At 37.5% G+C, this 10,534-nt stretch overlaps 1 long non-coding RNA gene across 1 annotated transcript; it reads right to left on the minus strand.

Moving 5' to 3' along the window:
• Positions 1 to 781: 781 nt before the first annotated feature.
• LOC122978912 lies at positions 782 to 5,217 on the minus strand. Its single transcript, XR_006402770.1, has 3 exons — positions 3,806 to 5,217; positions 3,257 to 3,315; positions 782 to 1,833 (listed from the first exon to the last, which is right to left on the minus strand). It is a non-coding gene; the product is annotated as an uncharacterized LOC122978912 (long non-coding RNA).
• Between the last annotated feature and the right edge of the window lie 5,317 nt (positions 5,218 to 10,534).

The raw sequence follows: 10,534 nt of genomic DNA on the forward strand, positions 1-10,534 counted from the left end.
ATAACAAAGATATTGTGATGCTTGTATGATGTTTAATTCAGTAAATCTGGTTACTATATTTAAACATATTTTGGGTTTTTAGAGCATTCATGAGGAAGAAAGGGGTCAATGTGTCGTAAATGGTAACTTGTGTTTTTAAATACCAGGTCATTGAGAAAATCTTAATGGAGGAAGAGGTTTAATTCCCTGCTGGCCAAAATGATGTGGCAGACTTATGTTGGCAGATTGCCACTACTCTTCCTCGGGAGTCTGGTAAGTTATATAATAGCACTACTAACAAGTTGTGAATGAAAATATCTACTCCAGTTGTCATCTGATAATTATTTAAAAAATACAAATAATACAAACACAGTGTACTTGGCTCAAAACAAAGCTTCTCCTCACAAATGCCAAATAATTTTTTATTTTTCTGACAGATTATCTGACAAACCTTTGTTTCTACTGTGGGGAGGCTAATGCAGATGACAGTGAAGAGGAGGAGCTGACATGGGTTTTTTTATTTTAAATACATAATGCAGTCCTGCGGGTGCCTTTATTGGTGGTTCAATTTCCAATATATTATAATTATAAGTCATTTAAACATGTCTATTTTACCCATTTACTTATGTAAGTGCCAGTATTTCAATTTCCATGGAGAAGATTTCTCCAAGAATTACAAGCCATAGTCTCTGGGTTGGAATCATTTCATAGAACAATTTCTTCAGAGACATATGTTTTTATTTATATATATATATATATATATATATATATATATATATAATGAGCTTATATATAGATATTTGTTGACATACTTTACGGTTAATTCTTTCTGATAGTTCCGAAAACTCCCCATCATGGGAAGCAAAAAGAAATTCTTATTTTGCACATTTTGCCAATATTAAGTTGTCTTTCCAAGTTTTCTTTAAATATTTTGTTCAGTGTTAACACCAGCAGATATTGTAAGGTATTGAATGGTTTTTGATAAGTGCTTGTGATTTAAAGAGCTCAGATGAAGCTACTAAGTGTGTATTTGAATCAAAATTATTATCGCTCATGCATTCCCAAGGTTAGGAATTGACTCTTTTGTGAGAGACATAAAATACCAAACCACTGGGCATGAGTACTGGTGTTGCTGGCCAGGTGGCAGTAACAACCGTTACAAATAACAAGAGTATTAAATTCACTCACTGTATGTACAATGTATCTACTATTGACACAGTTCCTGTGCTGGCAGGTTAATTCACTCTTGGGTATTTTACAGCAAATTACCTTAAATAAATGTGGTGATATCTTCACTCTTGTACCCTATATAGCCCCTGCCAAGTGGCAAGCTCTGAAGCACTAGCTTAAAAAATACAATTACCCCCCAAGCTAATATTGGTGAAGGAATTAACATCAATGTTTATATTATAACACAACTGTTTAAATGTTTTTACACTACAGGTATCCTGTGATGCCTGTGGAAGGTGGTTCCACAGGCTTAGGCGTCACTGTTTTTATTGAATCATTTAACTAGCATGGGTGACAGCACTTGACCTGAAACAGAAGTCAATATACTTGAAAAAATAGCTCATGTGTCAATGGCCTTACATATTAGTTTTTCTTTAAATAAACAGAGTTGGAAGTTCTGTGATCCAGATGTCAAACCTTGCCTCACCCATCCAGCCACATCCTGCTTGATGGTATGCCAGTAGTACCTAGCCACCGCATGGTCTATGGTGCCTCTGATGCCACTATGGTTGCCTGTGCCTTGCTGGTTGTGGCACTCATTCAGAGCTGCCCTTCTTTCCTCCTCAAACATAATCACCAGCTGTATGAAAAGCTGGTTTGCGTCAATTTAGAACAGTCTGCCATCTGTATAGAAGCACAAAATATGGGCAGGGAAAAGGGTGGATGTGTATGGATTAGTTGTTTATTGAAAGAACAAGTGTTGCTGGAACAAAGCTCCTCATAGATGCCATACCTGCAAAACTCTCACATGACTTTCACATAGAAAGTGTGCAAGCCTTAGGCCTTATAATTTGATTTCATCATTTCTTATTTTGGATTTATTTCCAATTAAGTCAAATAAAAGAGGGGGAACAATGATGATTTTTGAGGCTACAGAGGGAAAGAGCAAGAAGGAGGGGTATGCAAAGAGAAGGATTTAAGGAGCTTTGTTCTAATAACTAATAATGCTTACTAGTAATAACATAATAATATAACTACAGAAGCCCTGAAAGGCAAGCGAGAAAAAAAATATTTCTGGAGATCCAATTTCTAAGTCTGATCTAAATTCTTTTGTCTCCTATGTTTATGACTGAGGAACAGGTGAAAAAAAGGTTTGCCAGGATCATTTGCCAGGATTGGTTTTTTTTTCATCTGCAAAGACAGCAGGTGAAAAAATATGTTTTTGTCAGTTGTTTGTTGTTGTAATACCCATTCTGGCCACAAGAGGGCATAAGTATACCACTACTCTATGTTCTAAATAGGACTGAAAGTATTCATGTTTTCTTCCAGGTGAATTTTAATATCTCCATACACTCTAAACACAAGGTACATATATTGTGTGTTAGTTGAGTAACATTACTGTCATGTCATGTCTCATGTATTTTAATCAGCACTAACCTGCAGTTAGCGTTAGCTATGCTGACATTAGCCACTAACATATTGTTCATGGCTAACAGCTACAACCTAGGTTAAGCTGACTGCATAGCTAACGTTAGTTTATTGTAACATTAGTCATAGTAACAGGATATTTCACCCCTTATGATTGAGAAAGATTTTTTTTTTTTTAAAAAAACAACTTACAAGTGGGACATTTGGACACTTGCTAAGGGAATAGGATAACTTTGTACATTTACTTATAGCTATTGCACAACAGAACAAGCACTCTGGATGCATTTTGATTTTGGTAATTTAGTTTAATATGGTTATTATTCATATTTATGATATAGAATTGGATGCTGTTTATTGAATATGGCAATTGTAATGTGATGCTTAATGTGATGCATTCTTAATCAGTCCTTCAGTTGACTGTTGAACAATTAATGAGCTGACTGGCCTCAGGGGTGATTTAGATAATTGGTTCTCAAACATGCACTTTCTCCTGTGTGCTGTTACATATATGATCACGATGTTGCCTGTGTGTCCAACATAAACAGCCTATTTTATCACTTGTGTGCAAGGTGGATATTGAGCTTGAAGCAGAAAGGCAAACTCTGGTGCACAAATATTATGAAACTGCACATCCAAATACTGACCCATATGCAACTATACCCTCTCAGTTTGAACTCACCAGTCACACCAAGCAGATGGGTGATCTCGATCCATACAGCCTTCCTTGTTTCTGCATCTCTATAATTGTATAATGTGTGCCATACAGTATGAGGTTTGAAGAAACAACCAGTGGCTGCTGGTATGCTATAAAATTTGAAGCTAGAGCCTTTAGTCCTAAGATTCTGACACCCAACAACACAACAAGATGACTTTATCCATAAGTAATGTGGCCTGCTGCTCTGAGGTGATTTCGTCTTTGCCTCCAAATTTCCTGTTTTGCCTCCAGCTAACACTGTGATGTCATCATGTCATAGGCACTAAAAGGGTTTATATACAGTATATTACATCTGACACTGACCTGTGACGTGTATGTGACACATCTAAATCATTTACATTCAGTATTTATTTAATCTGACATCTCTCATGAGTGAGTCAACTTTTTTAACTGACTAACATTATAAGCTCAGCCAGTAGCCTAAAGTAAAAAAAGTTTTGCTTAATGGAAGCTGTGGTAATTTAGCTGTCAATGTATAACATGTTCAGAAGAAAGGTTGGACATAGAACTCACCTCGGGTGTTATCATTGTTTGTAGGACTACCAGACTGATAAAATAAAAAAAACTATTTGGCTATCTAACTCAAAACTAGACTACTTTGGTGTCGCTAGCCAAGGCGAGGCACAACTAAGCTATCATTGCTAACAGTCTAGCTAGCCACAATGCAATGCAAAGTGTGTTAGCTGTATATAACGTATGCTCTGCTCATATCATGTTCATGTCATAGATGTATAAAGAGAACTTCATACATTCTCTTTATACATCCATGGTTCATGTTACTTGTAACTCATACAAACATTTACACACATTTTTTTCCTGGCTCACTATGAGAAGATGTTTGTGCCACTGCTTCTGCTTCAACCCATTTACCCCGTCAATAGAAGAACTGACAGAGACCTGTTAGCCAATAATAGACAAGTATTTCCATATATTTTCCTGTACCTCCGTTAACCGTCAGCTCGGTTAGCCGTTTGTGTCGTTAGCCTTGTTGTGGCGAATTGTGTTGACAATTTGGAAGGCAAGAGAACAGAAACAACAAATACTCCTTGACCATTAGTGGCTTCAGTAAGTGGATTCAACAGGCCCTGTAACAAGATTAAAGGGCTCGACATGAAGACTTTTCCGCTTGTCCAGGAAAACTGAATTTTTTGTAGAGCAAGTGGAAGAGAAATTTACTTGCCCCACTTGACAAGTTAAAAGTCATAAACAACAAAAACATAAACTGTCTTTATTTGCCACTGGTTTCTTAACTATTTAGTTAAATAAACACTATACCAATCTGAAACAAATGCATTTTTTTCTCCACGATATGTCCAACCAGCGTCCAACAGCGTGCCTGTGTGTGTATGTGTGTGTGTGTGTGTGGTGTGTCAGTATGTAGCCATAAACCAGGCTGTGTTTGCATGTTTAGATCATGACTGATTGAATGATGGGGTATGTTTGAACATATTCACTATTTACTCATGGTTATTAAATAAAAGAAAAAAAAATTAAATTAAAATTTACATTATGATATGTATAAACATATAAAATGTGTATTCCTTCTTTAATATGCACCATAATTTCAAATAATTTACAAGCAACAGATAATTTCTATTTGTGCTGTATATGTATTATGTACATGGTGTGTACTTTACTTCAAGGTCTGTCCACATAACAATGTATGCCAAGTAATCTCCCCACTTCGCCACATGTTTCTCAGTCTTGTCCTTTGAGCTGAAACAAATTTGTTCATACTCCTCTACGTCGCTCAAACTGTCTTCTTTTTGAGCTCGCTGTCATCTGTTTTATCTGGGTTATTGGTCTCATCCAGAAAAGTGGCAGGAGCGGAGCAGGACTATGTTCAGCGACCTGGTTCATGCTGAGTTCAGCCACATCGTTGGTTTCATGTTCAGCTGCCTGGTTCATATTGGGATTTTCCATCTGACTTGACAGCTACTCTAACATTATATCAGTAACATATATTGTTATGTGCACCGGGTTGCAAGTTACTAATACTGAATCAAACGTCACTTCGGTAATGTCTGTTGTTGCAAGTTACTAATACAATTCATCTAATGCCATTTCAGTAACGTCTGCTGTTACATGCACCGGTCTACAAACTCCTAATATAACTAACATCTCTTCAGTAACACCTACTGTTACGTGCACCGGTTTACAAGCTACTGTTACAACTAATCTAACATCACTTTAGTAACACCTATCTTTATGTGCACTGGGTTGCAAGTTACCAATAGTAAATCAAACGTCACGTCGGTAACGTCTGTCATTGCATGCACCAGGTTGCAAGTTAATAATACAACTAAATCAAATGTCACTTTGGTAATGTCTGACGTAACGTGCACTGGTCTGCAAGCTACCGATACAACTAATCTAACGTCACTTCAGTAACATCTGCTGTTACGTGCACTGGGTTGCCAAATACTACAACAGTATTATATCAGTAACATATATCGTTATGTGCACCGGGTTGCATTAACTTCTCTTAACATCACTTCAGTAACATCTGTCATTGCACGCACCGGGTCGCAAGTTCCTAATTCTACTAATCTAACGTCACTTCGGTATCGTCCACTGTTACGTGCACCGGGTTACCAAATACTATCATAACTACTCTAACATCATATCAGTAATATCTATTGTTATGTGCACCGGGTTGCAAGTTACTAATACAACTAATCTAACCTCACTTTAGTTTTTTGACATAAAAACATGTATTGTATGATTTCACACTGTAACGTTGCCGTGTTTGTAACAAAACACTGTCGTTATTGTCCTTACCCTATGCTCAGACGTCTGTTTCACCACGTTGGCTTTGTTGGGGTTTTTTTCCATTTTCTTTTTGGGATCCTGAAGTATGCTTCCAACACCCCCCTATCCATATGTGGCCCAAAGCTTTGGTGTAATGTTACACATGCTGCTCCTTCCTCTGCAGATTCAGCAACTTCAGCCAACAGAAACTGGTCTCTGTGAAATTTGGAGCAGTGAGGAGCTACCCCTCTCCCTATCAAACTGTCTCTGAAGGCGGGCATACCAAAAATGCGGATGTACAATCTGTAGTTCAAACAACAGCCTTCGAGCCGGCAAGTATCTGCCAGATGACGCACTTTGCGTCACCCAGCGGACATTTGCTGGCAAATGAACGAGGAGCTTTGGGAAATTAAATATTGTTCATTTGTATATACTACCCACATTGTAATGATACAAAGCTGGTTGAAAATCGGCAATGTATGTGAGAGGAAAAGTATATGTATATGCATGGTAATTCTGAATAATGTTCCTAACGGACCCTCATGGCAACAGGACAGTCAGGAAAGTCAATGAACAGTAACAATTACCTCAGAGAAAGTGCTGGTGTTCCTGCAGTAACTGCTCTCCTGACGAGTGAGGAGCAAAACCTTTTCTGCAGTCAGACCTGTTGCTGCCACTCTTTGAAAATCTAGAAGTGTCCACAGATGGAAGTTATCCAAGCTGTGTAACTACTGCACATGGATTTACAGTGTTTATTAACATTGTTGTCCTGGAGATTGTTTCACCTCCACAAAATCAACTGGAAGAAAAGAGCGAGGCCGGGTGGGTCAAACGTTCAGCTCCACACGGTATTGCGATGTGTGATTTCAGCATGCAACTGTGTGAGGAATTACAGTATGCAAGTCTCTACCATCCAGCGGTAGTCCATGAAAACTGCTCAGTGTGCATCTTGTCATTTTATCCTTGCAATTTGAAAACTTGCAGACATGAGCCATTTTATTTCATCGAAGTTATTCTTTCTCTAGCAAGAGCAGATGCTGAGCTATCCACAGCCTCAGGCGTAAACAAACTGTTCCCTATGCAGCTAGCCATAATGCTGCTCCAGGCGGCTAGTTCCTGTGTTTACTTTCATTCAGACTCACAAACTTTTGTAGTGATTCATGTAAAAATCACGTTTATTTCTAAAGCAGTAGGAGGCTGATGGAGGTTGCCCCAATAACCATCATAATATGCAAGGCAATGCCCATTTGGCTGTGTAATTTTGCAAATGTACAATTATTATTGTTGTGTGCCATAGTGTTTTTTGAGTTAGTTGTGGGTTATTTACTTGTTGTGTTATAAAGTTACAACCGTTAGGAAGAAGGTTACGCAATTAATAGGGGTCCCCTCTAAATATACTTTACACAGGTTGATCTGACCGTAGTGCTCTTCACAGCAATCATTTATTTTGCCTTCTATTGAAGAGTTACAACAGTTATTTCAGCTATGCACTAGCTCACTGGGATAACTACATACATTCACCTCATTATTTGACACTTTGGCAACATTTCATATTAACATTCAACATTGTAACATTATATATATATCTGAAAATATGGAAAAGCGTAATAAGTCCCGTTTAGGACATGAAGGTTTGTGTCATTGTGCATATGTTTTGTTGCGTCTGGTGTAATGGTTTTATGTTTTTGTTGTTTCATGTATTGTAGGTTGTAGGACCACAATAGAAATAAGCCTTTTTAGGCTTTATAGGGTTTTAATCCTCAATGATTGTAACAAATGTCATGCAGAAGAACTATGTATTTCTAATCAACAAATAAATTCAATCATTCAAACTCACATAGTACATTTCTTTTCTTGTTGTTTCCCTCGATTTTTTTGACATTGTTTGGCCCTTATTTATTATTTATTTTTATTATATGAATCTAACCTTAACAGTACTACACCGAAGTCTCCCGAACACATGCAGAGGACCTGTTGTATTATCAAAACCCTGGATCTGAGGGATTCACCTGGTGCTTAGTATTAAAGACTGGTGAGTTGATCGTTCTACACAACTTTTGATTTATTTAAAATGTGTGTTTTTCAGAGAAAGGAGAAAAATAATTAATTCTGAATGTTTGATACATTTGTATTACTCTTGATGTAAAACATATTTTGTGTACGTGTGTGTACATGTGTGTAAATTCAGAAGCTGTTTTCCTAACTGCAGTGATGAAGGGTAACAGGTTGATTCTTGCTCCTCTGTGTTTGCTTCTTGGTTGCAACAAAACAAGGTTGAAAATTATCCAGGACAAATACTTAAAAAAAGTGAACACTGGAATATTTGCAGATGTCTAGAGAAAAGCACAAGGTTCTGCAGATGGGAAACTAGAGGAAAAAGACAGAGGGGATAAGGCTTTAACCAACCATCATATGCAAGCAATCTGTGTTTATACCACTGGATATCAGACACTTTATAGGATGGGTCTATTTGTAGAAGGTCTGGGTGATTGTGAGGTTGTCTATAACCTGGAAAGCACAGGAGTTCAAAGCAATCTAAACTGCAAAGCTGCATTCCCACGAGAGACCAGTGTTTATTCTTCAGCTTGTGGAGCAAAGTGAAAACATTTAGTCTTATATTACAAACTGTGTTCATTTCAACCTTTTAAAATCCAAGCTCATTACCATATCTAATCATATTCCTTAACCCCCACATTCATGTTTGTTTGTTGAACCAACAGTTTCTCATAAGACTGATTCACAGAGCTGCTCAGGACAACTTTTAGTAAGGAGCTGAGAGAACTCCTCACCTACAAGAAGGGGCGAGGTTGACCCTGTCGCTATGGATGACATCATGTTTCACGAATAAACTTAATCACTATGTCCACAGCTTTTGAATGACAGGTGACTGGTTTGTGTCAGAGAGTACGAAATAAAACATTCATCAATACACAAGAGGGAAAAGAATAAATTAAACTTAATTAGAAACATATATCTAGAAAACCTTCCTAACTGGACTATAATGAATCTATAGCTATTTATATGTTTGCTGTAGGCCATTAGTCCTGAAGTGGTAGAAGAAGCCTGTGGTGAAATAAATAAAACAAGGTATTGTTGTCAGTCAAACAACGCAGTTTAGGAGTTGTGTGGTAGTTTGACAAAGTGTTACCATCCTCCACCGTCAGCCTGTTTAAACAGAGATTAAACATGACTGATTTTGATGATGATACTGTAAGTTCTGTACTGTAAGTTTCTGACTTAAGGGAGGAAACTGATCCACTGTATTCAAGATACAAAACGTTCAACTTGAAGAGGCCAAAAAAGTCGACTACTGCGACTGTGGGACATTGCTACTCATGGACAGTTATGGAGAGACTGCAGATTGCATTAAACAAGGCAGTAAGAATGGACGTACAGTGTGGATTTGAAATTGGAGTAAGTGAATTGAATCATGGGAGCAGTGAGAAAACAAAACACTCAGTTGCACAATTTGGAAAAGCATGAGCTCTGCTTTATCATTCTGATATTTGAGTACTGTTGAATCAGAGAGAATCTGCTTCTTTTGATAAGCACCATGAAATTAAATTGAAAATACTTTCATTAAGCATTAACACTGCTTTTGTGACACAATATAAAGCATTTTATTGGTAGGAGTGGGACACCATCTTACATAAACTAAAACTAACAACACATGAGATACAGGATTTCCTCTTTCTCTGGCAGGTTGATAGGTTTAAGGTTAGGGAAAGGTTTTGGTTAAATACTGAAAAGTTCAAAATGTCCCATCTGAATTGAGGCATGTTACCACAGCTATAGCGATAGCTTCACTATTCAACCACAGGGGGGCACCAGAGTCCACACAGTATTACTCAGAATTTGCCAAGAACAGAGCCAACACACACAAGGTGCCCTAGCTGCCAAATGACCTTCAGATTTGAGTTTTGCAAGCTACATTTTGCTCAGTGTAGTTCACTCATAACACATGTTTTTCTGAAATACATCCTTCCTCCAACTGTTTTGAAAAATTGAGTAGTTTAGTCAGGGTTACATCTCAATGCTGATCCTCTTTTGCTGCAATAATACTTGTTAGTTGGTGTATCTCTTCAATGAAGTGTGACACAGTTACATCCAAATCAGAGCAGGGGTTAGGGTTAGGGTGACCACAGCATTGTATGACATATAGTACATTTCAATGATACTGTATTTTTAAGTTTCCATGGAATTGTTCAATATAATTTCATGGGCCTGTGTTGTTAATTTAAGTGGCAATGATGGTTGCCAGGCTAAAATGACTGAGATGATAGTTTCATTGTGTTATGTTCTGCAAAGAAGTAGAACCCTGACTGCTTTTCTTCAAATCCTATCTTCTGCTATTTGCTCAAATCGAAAAACACACTATGGCAGTGATACCATTTGAAAATTATAGCTGCAGGTTGGTTCCCTTGCCTTCATTTTTTAAATCCATTTTCTCTTCTGGGAAGTAAAAGAATCATTAATATAATCCATAGTACT

The sequence above is a fragment of the Thunnus albacares genome, chromosome 3 (genome assembly GCF_914725855.1).
Source record: "Thunnus albacares chromosome 3, fThuAlb1.1, whole genome shotgun sequence".
Taxonomy (NCBI): domain Eukaryota; kingdom Metazoa; phylum Chordata; class Actinopteri; order Scombriformes; family Scombridae; genus Thunnus; species Thunnus albacares.